Below are 22,418 nucleotides of genomic sequence, written 5' to 3'. Positions count from 1 at the left end.
CGGTGCTGAAAAGCGATGGCATTTATTAATTTGCATTATCATATTTAGATAATTGCATGATTATATTTATATTTAGATTATATTTAGATTGTAATTAGATGCATGACACTGGAGGCCTCTTGATATAAATTTGAAGACTCCCTGTGTTTTCAGTCATTTGCAGACTGGCACATGACTTTTTTTTTTTTTTTAAGATTTTATTTATTTATTCATGACAGACACAGAGAGAGAGAGAGAGAGAGAGAGAGAGAGAGAGAGAGAGAGAGGCAGAGACACAGGCAGAGGGAGAAGCAGGCTCCATGCAGGGAGCCCGATGTGGGACTCGATCCCGGGACTCCAGGATCACACCCTGGGCTGGAGGTGGTGCTAAACCACTGGGCCACCAGGGCTGCCCCTGGCACATGACTTTTTAAAAAGACATCTTCTGGTTTCACCTGTTGGTTAGGAAAAAAAAGAAGAAAATATTATATTATTATGATCTTTTGGGGGGTAAGCACCTTTGGAACCTAAAATGTACTATGTAACTGCCAGGGTCTGAGATTGATGTTTGTCAACAAAAGTTCTCTTGGGTCAGTGAAGTGGTTTTTTTTCCCCTCTAAATTTTGCTCTCAAAAATCCTCTGGGGCAGCCCGGGTGGCTCAGCGGTTTAGCGCCGCCTTCAGCCCAGGGTGTGATCCCGGAGACTGGGATCGAGTCCCACATCAGGCTCCCTGCATGGAGCCTGCTTCTCCCTCTGCCTGTGTCTCTGCCTCTCTCTCTCTCCTCTCTGTGTCTCTCATAAATAAATAAAATCTTAAAAAAAAAAAAATCCTCTGTAGTTGACCTCGTTGTTCACCATTCCACAACTGAGAAAGGGCTCATTGTTTTCCACTGAGAGTTCTATATAGTAATAACAATAATCCTAGAATTTTATAAACCACAGAATTAAGGTGGCTCCCCAGCTGGCTATCACCAGCCTGCTGACAGTGAAGAACTTATGCCATCTTTGATATACATTCCCAACACCCTCTTCCCCAGAATATTATTAGGCATGTTAGTTTCTAACTAGAGACTAAAGTTGAATCACTTATTATTCTGCACATGCTCCTTACTGGTAGTCAGTGAAACTCAGATGAGAATACTCTATCCAGGATTTGATTGTGATGACACGTGGCAAGATGTCAAGCATCTTCAGAGGTCTTAGCTGTTTGGCCTAATGCCATCTGAGAGATGGCCTCTGATTTTCATTTGGCCTTCATGAGAATGTTGCAAAACAGTATTCTCATAACTGGTCCTAGCTGTAATTCTTTTCTTTTTTTGAGTTATTATATATCTAGGTGTAATTCTCAATGGTCATCTTAGAAAGATGGTAACATCATATAGTTGGATTTACAGATTCTAAAGAATCTTTGCTGTCTCAGAAGAACTCAGGGAAACTTAATTTCCAAACCTGGAAAAGATTCATTTTTTGGAATCACTTGTTTAGCCTTGTTGCCTCGAGTCAAATAAAGTGAGTTACTTTTTATGAAGCATGAACAATGCCAGAAACACATCATTAAAATGTTAATTTAATTTGGCCTGCTGAGGTAAGAATCCAGACAATTTGGTTCACCTAAAAGTGACTGGGATTAATGATGTTGTTTTTGATCTGGAATAATTATGGTCACATGAATGAGAGTTCCAAGGCAAAAAACATGGAGGTTAGTTATGAAGATGAGCTCACCACTTTTGCAGTAGGTTCAGGATGGAAGTATAAAGTTTACTTTCTTCACAGTTGTTGATTGTGGACTTTTGGCAAACACGAAATTCACTTTAAAATCTCTTTGGCTAATAAGTTTAATTTTGTGATCTCAGGTTTTCTTTTGTTCTTCACTTCCCTGCCAACTCCTTTGAACTGAAGTGGAAGATGTCTTTTTCATATGCTATGACTTTGTTTTGCAAATCACCAGCAGGTCCACAATAGAAGCTAAAACTTTGCAGGTCCAGATATCACAAGAGTATTCTTTTTCGATTTGCCAAGATAAAATCCCAACTTATGGCTTGGGACCATACTGTAAAATGTAAATAACATTTTAATGAGCGCTATAGAGGAAGACTGTGCTGGGCCAGTTGCCCACCACTGAAGGGCTGGATTTAAGTGTACCTTGGGTCATAATGAAACTAGTTTGGTGGTCTTAGCCTCCCTAGTAGACATTTTCCCACATTAGAAAACCAGCACAGGAGTTCATGCAATTCCTTGCAAAGGACAATTGTAGCTCTGCTCAAAACCAGAACTGGAGTATGGATGGGATAACTGGAGGAGAAGCTAGAGGAGATCAGTGTGAGCCTTTTATTCCTAAATTAAACTTCTGTTTTGATTTAGGAGGAACAGGGAAAGAGGAAAATAATTGCATTGTGTAGTTTTATTTCTGTCCACATTCTGTAATCTCATATACAATCTAAGGACATCTCCTTGTTTCCATTTCCTTCACTATCCACGATCTTGACTGTGAGAATACACTTTTCAAAAACATTGATTAAAAACATTGTTTTAAACTCTCTATTCCTAATAATTCCAGCTCCTGGGGCTACAGGACTGAACATCTCAACTAAATTCCATATGAACTATACTGGTATCTTTCTAACCTCTCCTTGACTCCAGATTCATCTTCTCTAACGAGCTGTATCTAACCTGTCCCTTAACTGAGGCACTGGCCCAGGTCCTACGGGGACATCTCTATAATGACAAGTGCAAACTTTCATCTCACCCTTTTTTGTACTCGTCTGTTGGAATAGTTAATGGCTGATCATACACATTTGATAACCAAATTTCCTAGTACTGTTCTATTTGACTGATTGAAAATGTAAGTGAACATTTAAAAGGTAGATTTAAAAAAACAAAAACAAAACCCAAACCTCCAAACATAAGATGCTACGTGGCTGACTTTATTTCAACAAAGAGGATTCTTTAGTCCTTTTCCCTCTTTGGAAAAAGACTTGGGCTCCAAATCCCTCAATAAGTCTACCCGATTTAAATCTGACTTTAATCCTGCATGATAAATTAAGATTCCATATCTTTTCACCCTTGCTTTTTGGAGTAATTTGTCTAACCCAACACCTGCATAAATAGATCAGATTCTCTAAGCGATCCAAAGGCATTCCACTTAGGCAAGGTAGCGTTAGCCCTACGAGTAGCAAATGATGCTGTCACCCTGCCAGGGGACATCCTGGCCAGGACAGTGTGTGGGTGCTTCAGGAGTGACTGCATTTAGAGATCCACCCTGTAAAGGAAAGACACCTGATTCCACTGATTGCATGTAGAGTTCCCTGGACAGCCAAGACAGGTCTCCACTTAACAGTATTTCCAATCCCCCAACACCCTGCCCTCCCCACCCCCTGCCCCCAAACTAAAAAAACAATAAAATAAAATAAAATAAAAATTGTCCTTGAGAGGCTCTAGGTAGCCATCCAGAAGGAGAGTCCCAGCATTTTCCCAGCCCAGGGCTTCCCTGTAGCAGGCTAAGGTGCCTTTCCTGGAGTTAGGCTGACTTTGCCCTAAGGTTACATTTCCACACAAAGAAGTCTTTAAGGGTGCTGTTGCAGGCCTCTACACTGGAGGTTTCTGTCTGTCAATCTCAGAAAGGAAAAAAAAAAAAAAAAAAAAAAGGAGGCCGTAATAAAACTGCAGGAGCCAGCAGTAGGGAATTACAACTTCAGGATCAGCGGAGGTCTGCCTCACGGCCCTGCTCTGTGCAGAGTTGGCCTCTCGAAGGACGGAGAACAATAAAGCAGAAGGAATCTAAGTCACTCGGCTGCTGGATTGCATTAGCAGGACTCCGAGAAGGGGGCCCTTGCTGCGGGGGGTGCAGGGACTCTTGGCCTCCAACGCAGTGCCAGCCCGGCCGGGCAACCCGCGCCCAGAGAATGAGGAAAGTTTGCCCAAGCCAAGGAGGCCCAGGGACCCCCAAGCTGGAGGCTGTGTGTGGAGTGGCCGGTGCAACCCCACGTGGAATTCAGCCGATTTATGGTTCATAACAACAAATACTAATTAAGATCTCATGAATGACCGTGGCAGGCAGAAAAACCAGGCCATACATCTAGAAGGTGGACCTAAACAGTTTGCAAAAAGCTATGAGGGCAGACAAAGGTGGTGGCACCTGGGAGCCAGGCAGAGAGGGGTGAGGAGGCTACCGGGTGGATCCCGCCGGGCAGGGGGCTGGGGAGCAGGAGGTACCGGGGCTGAGGCGAGCGAGGGCATCACCACCTGCCCGGGCTCCGCAGCCCGGGTTTTGGCAGCGGGGCCCCACGTCTGCGCGAAAGGCTCGTTGGACTTGGCCTGAGAGCTTCCTAAAATATCCCCGGGCCTGATGCAACATCGCTGGGGGATGGCACCGCATTGCGATGTGGTGACAGGATAACCTGGTGGCGGGGAAGGAGGGCCTTGCAGGTCTCCAGATGGCCGTGTCTGCGCGAGGCCAGGCGATCGCAGCGCTCCCGAAGGAGGACGGGTCGGCTGCAAGGGCGGTTAAGCTCTCGGGTGGGGGGGGGGGGGGGGGCGTTCCCGTGGGCCGCCGGCCGTGCAGAGGCTGGGACCCCGGGGAGGGCTCGTCGGGGGCCGGAGCCCCAGGGGACGCCCCCAGGGGCCCCCAGGGCACCCCACGGAGCAGAGCAAGCGGGGAAAGGGCCGAGCGAACCCATCTTTGTGGGGAAGGCAGCAGAAAGAAGAGGGTGGCTTCCCCCAGAGTGTGTCCTCTGAGCAACGGCGGGGGGGTCGGGGTGGGGACGGGGCGGGGGCACAGGCCCCGTCCGGGGAGAGCCGCCGAGCACCGGCGCGGGCCGGCAGCCTCCGCCAGGTGTGGCCGAGGCCCCCGAATAAAGGCTACCTGCCGGCTCCCGGCGAGCCCCCGCTCTGCAGAAGGACCTGAATTCGGAGACGTGAATGCAACCTTGCAAAGGAATGCAAGCCCTCCGCCCTCGCCGGGGCCACCCTGCGGCTCTCGGGGGGCACGAGGTGGGGGGGGGGGCAGGCGCCAAGGTTTTCGCCCCTTTCCCAGCGAAACGTGGCGAGTGTCCCCCACGTCTCCCGCCCCCCCCGCCCCCCCTGCTCAAAGTCCTCCAAACTGGAAGCCGCAACGTCTTTTCAGCGAGTAATCAGCACAAGTTGAAAGGCACATGCTGTCGCATTTCTGATCAGATTGTATGCTAAGCAGGCGGACGCCCCTCCGCAGCCCCCGCCCCCGCCCCCCGCCGGCTGCGCGCTCGGCGCGGGGAGCCGCCAGGCAGCGCCCCTCACTTTGGCGTGGCGGGGCACAGCCGCCCGGCGGAGTGGGAGGAAGAAACATTAACTTCAACAGCTGTTTCTTGACCCCGGCTGTCAGTCTTCCCAAGAATAAATTTTGGAGAGTCCTATTTGAAACAAAGAGGGAGTTTTCGAGGAGAGAAAAGTTGGTTGGAGGCGGGGAGGCCGCCCGGAGCGGCGGGCGCGGGCGGCGGGCGGGCAGGGCGCAGCCGGCGGGCCTGGCGGGGCGCGGGCACCGAGCGGGCGCCCCGCCGCCCCCCCCGCGCCCCCCCGCGCCCCCCCGACGCGCGCCCGGATCCCGCGCGGGCGGGGAGCGCGCAGCTCGGCTCCAGTAATTCCCCGGCTCGGGCGGCTTGAAACTGCTCGGGCTGAATAGCATTTGCTGTTCCGGCCCGCGGCCGCCTCCCGCCGCGCCCGCGTCCCGGAAGTCGCGCGCCCGCCGCCGCCGCCGCCGCCGCCCCAAGTTTGTCAACACGAACTTCTCCGCGCGGGGTGCGCTCGCCTCCCGCGGCCGCTGCCGAGCCGCCGGCACACACACGCCCAAATAAAGCTGCCCGGGCGTCCCGGCCCCCCCTCCCCCCCTCCTGGAAGGCTGGGGCTGCGGGGCAGGGGCTGGCGGGCGCCGGGGGACGGCGGGGGGGGGGGGGCGGGAAGGGGCTGCGCGGCGGGCCGCGGGGTCGGGATGCGGCGCCGTCGGGGGTCGGAGGGGGGGAGGGGGGCTGCGGGGGCCGGGCCGGGGGGGGGGTGCTGCCGCAGGGTCGGGATGCGGCGCCGTCGGGGGCCGGAGGGGGGGAGGGGGGCTGCGGGGACTGGGGGGGGGGGGGCTGCGGAGGGGCGGCGGGGGCTGGGGGGCCAAGGGGGGCGGCGGGAAGGGGCTGCGGAGGGGCGGCAGGGACCGGGAGGTGGGCCCGGGGGCGTCGAGGGAGCGGCGGGAGGGGCTGCCGCGGTGGCCCCGCAGGGTCGGGATGCAGCCGTCGGGGGTTGGGGGTGCTGCCGCGGTGGGCCCGCACCTCCGCACCTCTGCACCTCTGCCGGCGGGTCGGGATGCGCGCCGTCGGGGCCGGGGGTGGGGGGCGGCCCCTGGGCCCAGGTCACCTGCGGCGCCCTCCCCCCCCTTCTGCGCTCCTGCGGGACCTCGCCGTAGCCCCCCCTGGAGACCCTTCGGAATAAAGGGCATTAGGGTCATGAAATGTGTTTTGAGGCTCCAGCCGCACCCTGACCGAGATGCTCGCGGTTGGAGGGCAGGGCCGGGCCACCTCTTCGGCCTGCAGCAGGTCGGGTCCGACACCTCGGTGAGGCCCTTGGGTCCAAACTTAACGGACTCCCTTCCCCGAGCAACGTCTGCGGCTGAGTTCAAGTCGCCGCCACCCCGTTCGGGTGTCCGTGGTCTCCAGCTGCTCCCCCCGCGGAGAGGCTCCCCGCGCGGCCCCCCATCCCCCTCAGCCTCCCGCCCGGTGCTGGGGAGGAGGAGGAGGAGGAGGAGGGGGATGAGGAGGAGGAGGGGAGGGGAGGATGCTGAGTAACCCTTTCCCTTCCGAGCTGTCGCCGCGACGCATCCATCCTGCTCGGATTGCTGGGGAGGCCCAGGCCTGACTTGCGGAGTTGCGGCCCCAGGCGCCCAGGAAGCTGTGCCCCTCGGGGCCCCCGGGTTCTCCTGGAGGAGCTGGAACATCAGACACTGATGCTAACTTTGTATCTAGTTTGAAAGACTGCATAGCGGCGTTCAGAACCTGGAGGACAGCCGCTCTCCCCCCACCTGCTGCAAAGTCAGGTGTGCGTGGCCGAGAGGGGTGGGTACACCTCACGTTGGCGACCCAAAGCTGGCTCCCTTGAACTGGAAATCCATGCACTTAATGGGTGCAGGAAAATTCTACTCTTCAAAACCAAGTCAAAGCGCATACATGTCTCCAAAGAGAGTATATTACCCATTATCCCACTAGAATACGGTGGGGAGTGGAGAGGCAGGTTTTTTTCATTTAGGAAGCCAGGTACTCCATTTACTCTCTTGCTTGTTGGCTGTTATTAATCATGTTTTTAGAAAAAATTATGTCTACAGCCATGAGTTTCAGATAACAAGAAGGAAGACACTTTTCCCTGTTTTTCAGAATGTCCTTAACAGGAAAAAGAAAAAAGAAAAAAAAAATTGTACTAGTCCCAAGGGGCCAGATTACCTTAAACACAAAACAAAAAGCCAAAAGCAAAATCTAAAGAAAATGCAATTCAGGTGTTTCTCAGGGACTAGAAGATGCTTTTGACAAACACAAATCAAACTGACTCAAATACGGTTCTGGAGCACAGAGTTCTTTAAACACACACACACACACAGAGAAAAGTGTTTTCTTGAAAGTTTAGCTATTCACTACAGTGAATTTTCCAGTTGGCGATGCCTCAAAAATTCTCCTGCGTTATTTAGACTTCTTTGGGTGGTGTTTTAATATTTATTTATTTTCTTATAATCCACATAGTACTACTCAACATTGTTGTACCTCTGTGTGGACATGAATCAACAAGGACATGTGGAGGATTCCATTTCCAACTCCACATGCATGAATTATTTGGCCTGATTGTTAATCTGTCATAGTGTAAAAAAAAAAACAAAACCTGATTTATAAAAGGCTAGAGGACTTTTGCAGAACAAGGTAGCGTATGGTTTCCATGGTTGGGCTTATTTACAAATAAAACTATTTTCCATTTCTGTCCACAATTTCCTGGTTGCACAAAGATAATTTTCAGAGTTTTCAGTTTCTAGTTCCCCAATGGGAGCCGTAAGCATGAGGAAACAATTTCTTTTTACAGTGATGTGAGCGCTATGCTCATCTGGATTTAGTTACTTCATAAGGTAAATATCACTAAATGTGCACTGGGATCTTTGGGGATCTAAGGTGCTGGACCGATGAAAATAGTCTACTGTGAAATGCTAAAGAATGTCAAACAACTGAATTTGAATTGGTTTGCAGAGCTAATTGGGTCAGCCATGGTATTCTTTAAAGTGGAAATTAATTTGAACATTTTTAAAAAGTAATTTCAGTTTACTTTTTGGTTACATTTAGGCTATTTTGGTCACTATGATTTTTAGAATTTTACCCCAGGAATTCAATTAAAACAGACCCATCTGAAAAATATATATACCCTTCTGTGAATATCTGCTAATGAAAACGTAGGTTTTGAATTTCATGCTAATTACCTTTTTAAATAATGAGGTTTGTGAAATTATTTTTTATTTAAAGGCAAAATATCTGCATAGATAATGGCCAAAGCTAACCAAACTGCTTTAAAAATTAATGAATATTAATGAAGTTCATGAATAGCACAATACTGCCCCTGCCTGCCTTAGGAAAACAAATGTATTGACTTCATTCTCCTAAAATAACAACCCTTAGTTACTGATAGTTAAAATAATTTTGTTGCTAAAAGCTTGTACATAGTGCAGTTTTTTTTTGCAATTAATAAGACTTGGCCTTGTTTACTAGACTTATATCTCTTCCCAATAACTAAGCATATTTTATCTTTTTACATATCTGAATGCTATTTCTTTTTATTCATTTGCCACCGCATGACGTTTCGTTATCATTTTCCTAAGTTCCCCTCCCCTGTCATTTCAGTAGCTCACATGAATGACTTAGGAATTTCAGGCCTTCATACATATTTGGTACATAGATAATGGCATCATTAGTCAGCACTTCCATTCATCTAAATTCGTCTAAGCATATTGGAAGCTGCTCATGACATTTTGCAATGAAAGTGACAAATGGATGTCAATCAAGTGGCCGTGCCCATTTCACCCTTATTTTGTGTGATGTGTAAATGTTTATGTATATTTCTTCAATATAGGCTATTTTTTGATCTGGATGTGTGCCTGCTAAGGCAAGTTTCCCAGGCAGATCATTGGTTGGCATTAGACTAAATTTGCAAAATTTAACAAATGAATGACAAAAGAAAAGAAATAGCATATACAATTAAATGATGGGATCCACTTCTATAAGATAAATAATTTTTGATGCTCTAAATTTCTAAGATTCTACAGTTTTACTTCAAATGAATTTGTAATGAGAAAGGTAAAAATCATTCAAGTAAGCCAGCAAATTTGGGTCAAAATGAAAGCAGCTCTGAGAGAGAAAGAGAGAGATGTTTCTGCTTCCCATAGGGCTGGTTGGAGTTTTCTATTAAAAAAAAAAAATATATATATATATATATGTATATAGATATATATATATATACAAACACACGTATAAATATACATATATACATGTTTAAATATACACACACACTGTATTATACTCTAGTGTCCTACTTCCCTTTTCCTCCTTTGTTTTTAATAACCAGTCCAATCTCTAGTGTTATATGCTAAGTGAATGTGCTTATTAGAACTTAATGCCAGTTTTAATCAAGATTACTTTGCACTTGAAAATCTTTCGCTGTTTTATAACCTGTAACATGTTTTTACATGTTTAGGAGTGCTGCTGCTGCAGTAAAAATTCTGTGTTGATAGTATAATGAGTTTATGTGTTTAGCCAAAAAGTGCAGTATGCTAAATTAGTAAAGATTCTAAAATCCTAATGCTTTAGTAAACCTTTGATAACAATTGTAGCTTTATGGATAAAAAATCTTTTTAATATTTTAATACCACATAGAAGTATAGTTGTTGTTTTTTTCCTAAAGTTGTTATGGAATTTTTTGTCCGGCAGCCTGGGTGGCTCAGCGGTTTAGCGCCGCCTTCAGACCAGGGCCTGGTCCTGGAGACCGAGGATCGAGTCCCATGTCGGGATCCCTGCACTGGGCCTGCTTCTCCCTCTGCCTGTGTCTCCACCTCTCTCTCTCTCTTTCTCTCTCTCTCTCTCTCTGTGTCTCATGAACAAATAAATAAAATTAAAAAAAAAAAAAAGAATTTCTTTGCCCATAAGGAATATTAAAGAAAAGTTTATCATTTGAAGTTATTTTATTTGGAAATGCTTTGGAGTGAAGCTAATCTTTATACCCAAGATTACAGATTACAATTTCACTTACCATTATCCATGGCAGGATGTTTAATTTTACTCCTGTGAGCCAAAGAATTTTTAGTGACTTTTTTAAAGTGGAATGTAGAAAGTAGGTCCAGCTCATTGTGAATGTGGGAATTTGATAAATCATGCTTGAAATGACCATTTTACTCTATGACTTGTTGTATAATGGGTAGATGTGAAAAAAAAGTTACCGACTCAACTGTGAGTTTAGGGTTTAGAATATCTTTTGATTGTAGCTAAGTCAGAGTCATCATGACAATTCCATTTAGCATTCAATAGGTTCTTGGGTCCACCAGTGCTTTTTGTTCCAAATTTCTGTATATAGAGGTACAAATCAGTTTTTTCTAACTGCCTTTTCCACAAACTAAACTTGCTTTCTAAAAATCAGACAGGGCATCTTTTTCTGTTTACATATGGGAACAAAGAATCTTGAATTAGAAAAAAAAATATTGGCTCTCTTATGATTTTGGATGCAAAGTAATATATATATAAATAAATAAATATATATTTATATCAAAGGGCTAACTGCCTTTTTTAGGAGGAAAGAAGAAGACTTGGTTTTGTTAATAAACAATACTAACTCAGCTTGAACTACGATTGGGAATTAGATATGGAAAGGTCCAAGCTGTTCCGACTTAAATTTTCAGATATGTAACATATGTGATGACCACCCACCTAGTGGTTAAATAATGTTTACTTTCCTACAATTTCCTGAGCCCACTTGACTTTGGAGACTTAAATATGGCATAAATCTCTGTGCTCAGGCGCCTGGTGTGGGAACTCTGAAGTAGCAGGAGCCTCCAGCCTTGACTCTAGTTCCTATCAGCCTGTGTTCCAAGTCCATGGTTTGTTCTCCATCGCACACTTGACTCTTCTCTCCCTGTAGGCTCTCGCCCTTTGGTGTGCCCCCATTGGGCCTGTCTGGGGCCCCCAGAAGGCAGCTACTGAATGGCTGTATGACATCCTAGGGGTATAGTTTCACAGGTTCAGCCTCACCTACAAGCTCTGTAAGGCTAAAATTAGCCAGCTTCCACCCCCCACTTTCAAAAAGCTATATTTAGCCAAAGGATCTTAAAGATGAAGAAACTCTACAAGAGGCCTGTAAGCTGAGGCTGCATTCAGCTTCTGGTTCCCGAAGAATCCACAGTCCAGAGCCCAGAGGCCCTTTAAAATGTTTTTTGATCTCAGGGGGGCTGGAATTTAGGAATTCCTAAATGCCTGTAAAAATCCCACACCCTTCCTTCTCATTTAGCCAGTGCTTGCAACCACACTGAGCCCATTGCCTTAACAAGGACATGAAGAAGCTTTTGGGTAGGCTTGGAAAAATGACAGGGATGAATGTTTCTCATCCCACTGTTCCAAGGAGAAGACTGGAGGACAGGCGGCTGAAGGGACAGATACCGGTGCAGACACTTGACAACTCCTGGGCAGAGGGCCAAACACTGGGCCAAGCACTGGGCGAGGCTCCAGAGGCCGGGCCCATGCCCAGGGCACTCAGTGGTTTAAAGCTGGCACAAAAAGAACACTCCTGCCGGCAGGAAACTGAGTTGAACAGATTGGGAAAGAGCAAAAACAGGCTGCCCAGGAGGCTGTCTCCCAGGCCTACAGTTTCTAGTTGTCAGTGGCAACCCAGGAGAGAACAGACTCTGGCTTTCCTCCTGCCTGGGGGGCTGGTGGAGCATGCAGTGCACAAGGACCAGCACAGGAAGGCACAGAGGAGAGGTTTGGCACATTCCTGCTGGAGAGAAACCCTTCAGCAAGTCAGAATTCCCAGGCCAGCTTGGTCTTGGCTCTGAGAGGAAGTCCTGACGCTTTATAATTTCTGTAAAATACTAGAACTTCCTTGCCCCAGAATTTACTTCAAGAAGTTTCGTTGAGAGGGTAAGGTGAAGAGCACGGTTTTCTCAGCCTCTAATTTCATTTCTTTTATGTAATGCTTACTGTGTTGTTGTCTTTTTTATTTTTTTATGATAGTCACAGAGAGAGAGAGAGAGAGGCAGAGACACAGGCAGAGGGAGAAGCAGGCTCCATGCACCGGGAGCCCGACGTGGGATTCGATCCCGGGTCTCCAGGATCGCGCCCTGGGCCAAAGGCAGGCGCTAAACTGCTGCGCCACTCAGGGATCCTGCTCACTGTGTTTATAAGAAAAAAGAAACATGGAAGACTGGGATCAATTCCCCTCCTGTTGCGATAGGATCCTCCTATTTTTGATGTGTTAAACCAGGACAGCTATTTCTTAAGGGCTAAAACTCGCTTAATCACTGCCACTTCCCTACTCCGAGAGGAAGGCAAAATAGTTCTGAGTTTTATTAAAGAATGCTGGGTGCTAAGGAATCCAGGCATTGTGTTGATGCCAAAAGGAGAAGAAAGAGAATGAAGCTACAAATTTGCAGAAATCCAAACGGGCTTCGGGTCAATAGCAGGGGATTTCAGCCAGTGGCTCATATAATTAACAGAAAAAACAAAAACACATTTTCCCCCCTTCTCTCCTTGAGTAAGACATGACAGTAAAACTCACTAGTCACCTCAGACCTCCTGAACCCGCGTCTTTAGGTGTGCATGGGAGAGTGTGTTTGGGAATCTGAAGCTTCAGCAAGTTTCACAAGTGGTTTTTATACATGCTGAATTTGAGAACCACAGCCATAGAGCTCAAGAATAATGTCATCCTTCTGTTATCCCCAATCATGAAGGTACATGAGGATTTTTACTTACTTTTCTAAGTGCTTAGATAAGTATCCCTATTTTACAGATGAAGAAGCTTGGCCATAGAGAGGTCAGACAGCTTTTCCAAAGTCAAGATGAGGGGCAGAGCCGGGTTTCAAACACAAGCTTGTGGCATTACAGTCCCTTCTGATCACTCTGCTCTGGGCAAGCTATATCATCTCTATAAAATTTGGTTTTCTTGTGGCTACCATGGGGACAAAACCTACTTCAGGAAGGTGTGAGGGCTAGATATTGATGTAAGTAAAGCTCATGTCCCTCAATAAATGATTGTCCTTACCAAGTAATGAAGTACTTGGTACCAAGTACCAAATCAAATAATGGGTAATCCAAAAGTACCATTACCCAAATCACATAATGGGTAATCCATACAGAGATAACCAGTAATTGACTAGATTTTCTGAATCAGCTTCATAGTTATATTTTATTTCACCTGCACACCTACTCATACTTTTTTGTATAAGAAAGTCATCTCCTGGTCTCTATCCAGTGCTCTGATTTGGGACTACGATACATGAGAGGTGAACAAACCACAGAAAGTCTAGAATCTATTGCTGGATTTTCTAATGCCAGTCTGGATGGAATCTAAAAATCATTTCCAAATACCCAAGATAACTGGCTGAATTTTTCTTGACTAATGTATACAACATCTAAGGAAAATGTCTTAAAGCTGCTCTGATGCCACATGGCATTTCCAAAGCTTTGAAGTCCATTTTAAGAAATCGATTTGGTTACATCATTGCTTTATTAAGGCCATAAAGTCTGTCTACCTTGCCTGGTTCATCTCCCTAGACAGATTTTCCGACACTCTCCAATATGTCTTCCCACATGTTCTCTGTGCTGGAATATACCTTCTTCTCTCTCTTCCTGGAAGCTCCAATTCGCTTTTCAAGACCACATCTCAAATGTTACCATCTGCGTGAAGTCCCTCCATCTCACTTCCCCAGAGAGAATTGCTCTCCTCTGTGCTTACACAAAACACAGTTAAACCTCAGGTGCAGCACCATCACAAAACATTACATTGAAATGATTGTCTTGTGTACACTTCCAAGCCAAGGACCATGATTCACGTGTTTTTGTGTATGTCAGAAACTGGCACAGTTGATGGTACATTTTAAGTGTTATATAAATGCTTGTTAAATGAATAGAAAGTTGTAAGTGGGGCAGATTATTTTTAAAATTTTGGTTAAAAGGAATTTGATAGTACACAGGCATCTGACTGGTTTTCAGTGGGGCCAAACTGGGAGTTCTTGATTATTCATTGTGATGAAAGAAATAAACTCAAAGAAATGAACCTTTCTTCATGAACATACATATTGTCTGTTCTCATCTCCAGTGGTGGAAGTCATGCTTATCAACCTGACTTTGGACAGTTTTAAGAAAATGAACAAATGCCAATAAGTACAATGGCTACAATTACATTACTAGGGATAGAAACTCAAAGTAGATAGGCTTGGGTTAGCATTGTAGTTGAATTTGAAGTCAAAGATGGCCTTGGAACATTTTAAGACCAATAATGTCTTATTGGTCAATATTCAGTTGCCCCGTATTCTATATTTTTTAAAGAGTTATTTATTTGAGAGAAAAAGAGAGAACACAAGCAGGGAGGAGGGGCAGAAGGAGAGGGAGAAGCAGACCCCTCACTTAGCAGGGAGCCCAGTGCAGGGCTTGATCCCAGGACCCTGAGATTGTGACCTGAGCTGAAGACAGATGCTTAGCCAACTGAGCCCTCCAGGCACCCCAATTGTCCCATATTCTAAACTATGGCAGGGCAGCCCCGGTGGCTCAGTGGTTTAGCACTGCCTTCAGCCCAGGGTGTGATCCTGGAGATCCAGGATCGAGTCCCATGTCAAGCTCCCTGCATGGAGCCTGCTTCTCTCTCTGCCTGTGTCTCTGCCTCTCTCTCTCTCTCTCTCTGTCTCTCATGCATAAATAAATAAAATATTTAAAAAAATAAAAAATAAACTATGCCATATTTCCCCCTCCTTTACTCCCAAACTTTCTATAAAAATCCTATGCTTCAGGGGGCTCAGATGATTAAGTGTCTGACTTCAGCTCAGGTCATGATCTCACAGTCCTGGGATAGAGCCCCTGAGGGGCTCCCCACTCAGCTGGGGGGTCTGTTTCTCCCTCTGCCCCTCCCCTAGCTCATGCTCTGGCTCACTCTCACTCTCTGTCTCTCTCTCTGTCTTTCTGTCTCTCTCTGTCCTTCTCAAATAAATAAATAAAATCTAAAAAAAAAAAAATCTACTTTTCAGAGCAGTCTTGGGCTAGTGGTGAATGGGAAATTAAGGAAAAGAGTAAAGTGAAGTAAGGCATTTTCTTCATTTTTCTTTGGCTAAGACCGGCATCTTGTCAAGAAAAATGGTGTCCTAATTCCATGTGGCTGCCAGTGGTGGAATGAGTGGAGATCTTGGGCCCTGCATCTTGTGGTCTCCCCTTTTCTTTTCCAGCATTATCCAATACAACACACCCCCTATGTCTCTCTGCTCCAGCCACACAGGTCTTTTTCTCCATGTGCTCCTCCCTACAGAGATTACATAGGCTGTTCTCTTTGCCTAGGGAGCTCTTCCATTCCCTTTTCATCAAATTAGTTCTTTCTCATCCTCAACTCAAGTATCATTTACATAAGGAAGCTTTCCCCAACCTCCCTGACTAGGTTAGACTCCTTCTGATCCTCGAAATGGAAGGCAGCAGATACCTTGGGTTCCACATCCATTCACTGAGTCCCTCCTGTGTGCCAAACACTGTGCTAAGTCTTAAGAATACATGATGAATGAGACTCTGAATGTTGTCCTTATGGATTCTTTAAATCTTTTCTTATCTATATATAAGTTGATTATAATGATGATGAGAATGATGATACTGTAAAAGGGATGGTGAATATGTATAGTAGACTTAGCATTGCTTGCATACCAGATATAGTAAAATATAGGTGCCTTAACTTCATCAGTTCACTTGATTTTCACACAACTTATGAGGCAAGCATTTTATTATCTCTATACCTGATGAAATAGGAGTTTCAGAAAAGTTAAATTTCTTTACTTTTACTTCTCTTTTTTTGAGTCCTCTCTTTTATCTTGAGTCTGGCTAAAGGTTTATCAATTTTATCTTTTCAAAGAACCAGCTCCTGGCTTCATTGATCTTTTCTACTGATTTTTGGTCTCTATTTCATTTATTTTGGTTCTAACCGTTATTCTTTCTTTCTTTCTCTTTTTAAAATATTTTATTTATTCATGAGAGACACAGAGAGAAGGCAGGGAAAAGCAGTCTCCCTGCAAGGAGCCTGATGTGGGACTTGATCCCAGGACCACAGGATCACGACCTAAGCCAAAGGAAGATGCTCAAGCACTGAGCCACCAGGTGCCCCATATTTCCTTCTGTCTACTAGCTTTGAGATTTGTTCTTTTTTTAGCTTCTTCAGGTTTGAGGTTAGATTGTTTGATTTGTCTTGTTTCTTGAGGTAGGCCTGAATTGCTATAAATTTGCCTCTTTGAACTGCTTTTGCTACCACTGAAAGGTTTTGGACCATTACATTTTTGTGTTCATTTGTCTTCATGTATTTTTTGGTTTCCTCTTTGATTTCTTGGTTTACTTACTTATTTTTTTAGTAGCATGTTATTTATCCTGCAGGTATTTGTGCTTTTTCTAGAATTTTTCTTGTAGTTGATTTTTAGTTTCATACCATTGTGGTCATAAAAAATACTTGATACAGCTTCAGTCTTCTTGAATGTATTGAGATTTGTTTTGTGGCCTAACATGTAGTCTATCCTGGAGAGTATTCAATGTGCATTTGAAAAGAATGTGTATTCTGCTGTTTGGGTATAGAATTTCTGTATATATCAGTTAGCCTTTTCTGGTCTAATGTGTCAGTCAAAGCCACTGTTTCCTTATTGATCGTCTATCTAGATGATATATCCATTGATGTAAGGGGGGTATTTAAGTCCTCTACTCTTATTGTAGTACTGTAAATTTATTCCTTTATGTCTGTTAATAATTGCTTTATGTATTTAGGTGCTCCTATTGGGTGCATAGATATTTACAATTGCTCTAACCTTTTGTTGAATTGTTCCCTTTATCGTTATGCTCTTTTTTGTCTCTTGCAACAGTCTTATTTCTTTTAAAGATATTATTTATTTATTTGAGAGAGAAAGAAAGAACACAAGCGGGGAGAGGGGCAGAAGGAGAAGCAGACTCTCTGCTGAGCAAGGAGCCTGATGTGGGGCTTGATCCCAGGACCCTGGAATCATGACCTGAGCAGAAGGCAGACACTCAACCAATGAGCCACCCAGGCCCCTTGCAACAGTCTTATTTTAAAGGGTATTTTGTCTAATATAAGTATTGCTACTTTGGCTTTTTTTCCACTTTGATTTGCAAGATGTATGTTTTTCCATTTCTTCACTTTCAGCCTGCATGTACCTTTAGGTCTGAAGTGAGTCTCTTGTAGGCAGCATGTGGATGGCTCTTGTTATTTTTAACCATTCAATCATCCTATGACTTTTAATTGCAGAATTTAGTCCATTTACATTTAAAGTAATTTTTTATAGATTTGTATTTATTGCCACTTTGTTACTTGTTTTCCAGTTGTATTTGTAGTTCTTCTCTGTTCCTTTTTTTTTTTTTTTCTCTTACCTTGTGTTTTGATGACTTTCTTTAGTTTATTTTTGGTAGTCTTATTTTTGGATTCCTTTCTCTTTATTTTTTGTGTGGAAAAGTTAAATTTCTTGCTCAAGATTACTCAGGACTCAACCAGACACTGGTCTAGATTATTTTAAGACTATATTTTTGTAGATTAAAGATAGGAACAAAAGGCAGAAATGAATCTGAAATCCCCCTAAAATCTTAACCTCTAATATCCTGTTCCCTGACCACATCTTCCTGTTCTTCCAAGTCTGTCTTTCTCTCACTCCTAATCCCAGTCAACCCCACAGAAACTCTCAGAGCCTCAACCTCTTATTCTTGCTGGTCTCCCTCCAGCCCCACTTCTGTCCTTAGCTTTCACAAAGGCTTGCATACTTCATAGCCTTTTACTTTCACTGCATCCATCAGTGAAATATCACTGCTGTGATCAACCTCTTCTACTCACATACACTCTTAGCCTTAGATCACTCTCATGGAGTTGTTATAAAGATTTAATAAGTCAGTACATGCACTCTCTAAGAAATACCTCACACATAAATAGTGTTATTGTTTTTATTTATCCCTGAGAGCTAAGCACTATAGGAAGAAATCTTGTTTGTGCTGACTTAGTCAACTTTCGGTGGATCCTTAATGTTTCTGTCAATCTTGTTACTTGGCAGGGTTAAGCCCTCATCTATTTTTTTAGAACTATTCTAAATCTCTATTCTTCAGAGGTCTTAAAGTCAACTCCCAATACCCTTGCTATTAAATGACCTTGATAGCAGACATCACTTGGTGCTTGCTCACCATCCATTCCCCTTTTCTATGGTAATTAGCATCTCCCACTCCACTTCCCCCACGTACTCGAGTCTGTGGTTTGTGTGGATGACCATATCATCTTGGCCATTGTAATTGTTTCAGGGGCAGGCATTTGACCCAATATGACCTAATCAAAAACTTTCCTGAGACCTCAAAAGTGTGAATGTAAGAGACACTTTCTCCTATTGATATTATCACTCCTAAGTAGTGTAAAAGGATGGATATGTGGGCACATAGACATAGCCTTCCTGGAAATGAAATGCAATCAACAGAAGACAACAGAGCCAAGAAAAAGATAGATCTTGAGTCTATCTCTTGAGAAGCTAGTTCTAGCTACACCCAATGATAGTATACTCCTTTTAAGTTATGTGAACTAATGTTTGCCCTTCTTTTCTTAAACTATTTGAGATTGGTTTCTGTCACTTGCACACTTGCAATTGAATACTATACTTCCTAATCACTGATAAAATGAAGGATAGTAAAATTCTTTCCTTGATGTTTGCTTCATCAGTACATTTCTCTATATCATATCAGAATCTAGTTCAAGGCTCACTCCCTACCCCTTTGCTCCCCTCTCTCTCTCCTCTATCTTTCTTTTCCTTCTGTTCTTTACCATTAGCCCAAAATTCACTAATTACCAACCCTTCTCTAACATATTCCATCTTTATCTTTCCATTTTCACCCAAACTACTCAAAGGATTAGTTTATATCACTCTCTCTACATCCATATCTTCCATTTCCTTCTCTGCTTTCACATTCCACTCACTTTGGGTCACCAGTGATTTCATATTGGCAAATCCAATGACATCTTTGGACCTCTCTTTACACTTGACAATGTCTCTAACTTCACTTCTCAAACCTATCTCTCTACCTAGATTCCAAGATGAGACAGTGCTCTCTCCTAGTTCCCCTAAAACCTTCCTGGATACTCCTCTATTCTCCTGTAGGTTTTTCTTCTATCTACTGCTTTTCTCAACCTACATACTTTTCTTGGGTGATCTAACTACCTCATGATTCTCATTTTTTGCCATATGCTGATGACACCAAAATGAATTTCAAATATTTGCTATATGTTTAGAGCTTGATATCTCAAGGGCATCTCAAATTCAGCTTAATAAAAACAGAATTTACCTTACTCCCAAATCTGCTCTCCCTGTTGTATTCTCTATCTCAGTTTGTAATGCCACAATATCCAGGGGTGCAAGCCTAAAGTCTTGAGTACCATTTTTGTCTTCAGACTTTTACTTCCCAACACCTTGTTGGTCTTCCAAAATATTTATTGAGTCTATTTGCTCCTTGTAGTAGACACTGATGGCCACCTGTCCAACAAATGTTCTCCCTGCCTTCTTCCTTAGTAACAAAATTCCAGTTTTGTTCAGGTATCTACACGATTGTGTAAAGATATGTGCTTGAGGGAAAGCTGACATCAGCCTTTGTCCCAGTTCCAAAGGATGAGTCTTGATTTGTCTGTTCTACACCAATCATGATAATTCTTGTCAAAGAATAACTCCAAAATAGGTCGTTATCTACACAGAAATTTTTGACTCATATAGGAGGGAAACAGTCACTAGGTTGTTGTCAATGAACAAAGGTGAAACAACAGGAGTTATGGGGTGTGGGAAGGAAAAAATTCACAGACATTCTTGGAACGTTAAATTTTGTTTTATATTTTGGATAAACTGATTAGCCTGCAGATGTTTTTGTTCACTCTGCCACCGCATTTTGCAAAATCCTTTTACCCTCTCCACCTTCCACTATCTCCACAGGTATCATGTTTTCTGGGATTCCTCCCTAGTCAACACCCAACTCCTGCTACATACCATGTGTATTAGACACCCTTTCTTTGTTTGGAAAGCACACTTGAACATAGCATTACATGCTAGCTGCTAGGCTATGCTTTCTGTAGTTGTACAGAGTAGGAGGGAAAATATGTATTACATGCTAGATGTAGGCCTATTTGGGTATGGTGGAGTTTTTTAAAAAGGAAGAAAAGGCCATATTCATTGTGATTAAGGAACCTTGGTAATCCACAATTCTAGAGGTTGGATTTTCTCCTTTCTGAAATGCATGGTTACCAAACTTGAACTCCTATAACTGGAGAGAGACTCTCTTAAGGAAACACACAACTAGATCTCTCATTTATTTGTACGTTACTCAAGTGTTATAAAGTGCTTCATCATAGCCTTGTTAATAGATGCTTGCCCAGGGCAAGTAATAATTTACTGGGCAAAGTATAAAGGTTCTCATTTTATTCATTTCTTACAATATATTTTGTATGGAGGAAAAGAATTTACAGAGCTCTCAAATCCCACCTCCCAACTTTTTATTTTGAAAAATTTCAAATATAGCAAAAATCCATCATACCCTTCACCTAGAATCACCAATCATTAATATTTTGCAATATATGCTTTCTCTTGTCTTTCCCTCTACCTCTCCCAAACATGAACACACACACACACACACACACACACACACACCATTTTTTTTTTTTATGGCTGAACAGTCTGAAAATAAGTTGCAGACATCATCCCTTCATTCTTCTATGTATGTATCTCTAAGAATAAAGACATTGTCCTACACAGCCACAATATCATTCTCATATTCATGGAATTCAACACTGATACAATAAACATATCTAACATATAGTCTATGTTCAAATTTCTCTAATTGCTCTAATTCTGATTTAGCTTTTTCCTCACTGGGATCTTATTAATAATTATGCATTGTACTGCTATGTTTCTTCTTTTCTCTAAAATGGTCTCTCCACTTTTTAAAACTTTCATAACATTGGTATCTCTGAAGAATCTAGATCCACCATTTTGTGAAATGTCCCACAGTATGTTTCTGATTGTTGGTAACATCAGGCTAAACATTTTTGGCAAGAATACCAGGAGATATTTCTTAGTATAAGAAATATACTAAGTATAAGAAATATACCATGATATATTTCTTAGTATAAAGAATAAAAAAGTTGTTCCATTATTGGTGATGTTAAATTTGATCATTTCTCTCTCCCCCGCTGCCCGCCTTTTAGTATTCTTCTTAAGTGAATCATTGATTGTAGTAACCTCATAGAGATAAGACCAATATCTCCATTTATTGAGCATTTAGTAAAGTGAAATGGAGAATAAGATATTTCTTTTTTAAAAAATACTTTTAAAATAAAATGGTAAGGTTTCAATTATTGGATATTTTCATTAAAACATTTATAACATCTTAGGAAACAGAATTATCTGCACAGTTGTCTCAAATCTGCAACTCTCTTAGTTCACACAGATCTAACCAGCTAATGGCATCTATTATCTCCAATTCACAAATCAGCACAAAATTTAAATGGCTTAAAAGCAACATGATATGGTAGGAAAAAAGAGATTAATCCAGAGCCTAGAGTCGTCAAACTTGTCTAAGGACCTTAAGTAAATCACGTGCTCTTCCTAGGCCTCACTTTTTGATTCTGTGTAATGGAAAAACAAGACTTAAGGATTTCTAGCTTCTTTCATTTTAAAAGTTTATATATCTGTAGCTAATGGCCATATACTCTGAATAATTTGACTCATAATTGTAAATGCTTATGCCTTGTGCAAGATCAAGTTAACTTTTTCTTTTACCTGTTGGAAATAACAGAATTTTAGGAGTAAGAAATATGGAAGTTATCCTTTCAACCTCCCACAGGTTGTGGGAAACACATCTTATTGTTGGCCACCTGGACTGTGCTTGAACACTTTAGTAACCATGTGAGGCAACGTGTCTGTGTGTGGACTCAAGTCCTGCCTCAGCCATTTTAGATCATTCTGATGATCCATGACATCCCCAGACTCAGGATCTTAGTCATGTCAGGCTCCTACATCAAAATGGCATAGACTGGGACCCCTGGGTGGCTCAGTGGTTGAGCGTCTGCCTTTGGCCCAGGTCGTGATCTTGGGTCCAGGGATCGAGTTCTGCATCAGGCTCCCTGTAAGGAGCCTTCTTCTCCCTCTGTCTATGTCTCTGCCTCTCTCACT

The sequence above is a fragment of the Canis lupus genome, chromosome 3 (assembly GCF_011100685.1).
Source record: "Canis lupus familiaris isolate Mischka breed German Shepherd chromosome 3, alternate assembly UU_Cfam_GSD_1.0, whole genome shotgun sequence".
Lineage (NCBI taxonomy): Eukaryota > Metazoa > Chordata > Mammalia > Carnivora > Canidae > Canis > Canis lupus.
Note: the sequence above shows the minus strand (reverse complement) of the source record.